Genomic DNA, 494 nt, shown 5'->3' on the forward strand with positions numbered 1-494 from the left:
TTAAAAATGCTAATTATATCTTCAAGCTATGGCTATATTATCTAAAGCTAATTTTGCTAGTTCAAATAAATAAAAATTCTTCTTCATTCTTTTATTCTTGTAAAATAATTTAATTTCTCTTTTTATCATAGACGAATGGGGTGTTATTTTCGTCGAAGCCATAACCGATGCTCAAGTACCAAAGTTAAATGGTCTAATTTACGCCTTTAATGAATCTCATCTAAAATAGTTTAATAATCTTTCCTACTTGGACCCCTTCAATAATGATTAATTCCACATTCCTTAAAAAAACCTTCTCATGAACAGTTTATATAGGTTGGAAGACCGACTGTGCTGAAAAGATTTCCTAAAGAATATGAATTCAAAAGAAGAGAAAATGAAGAAGACACCATTGAAAGAACGCCTAATTACACCCAGTCGTTGACAAGCTAACACCAACTAAATTACTACTCCTCATTTTGAATTTGATAGATAAAAATATCTCAATGACATGA

The sequence above is a fragment of the Hyphopichia burtonii genome (genome assembly GCF_001661395.1).
Source record: "Hyphopichia burtonii NRRL Y-1933 unplaced genomic scaffold HYPBUscaffold_6, whole genome shotgun sequence".
Lineage (NCBI taxonomy): Eukaryota > Fungi > Ascomycota > Pichiomycetes > Serinales > Debaryomycetaceae > Hyphopichia > Hyphopichia burtonii.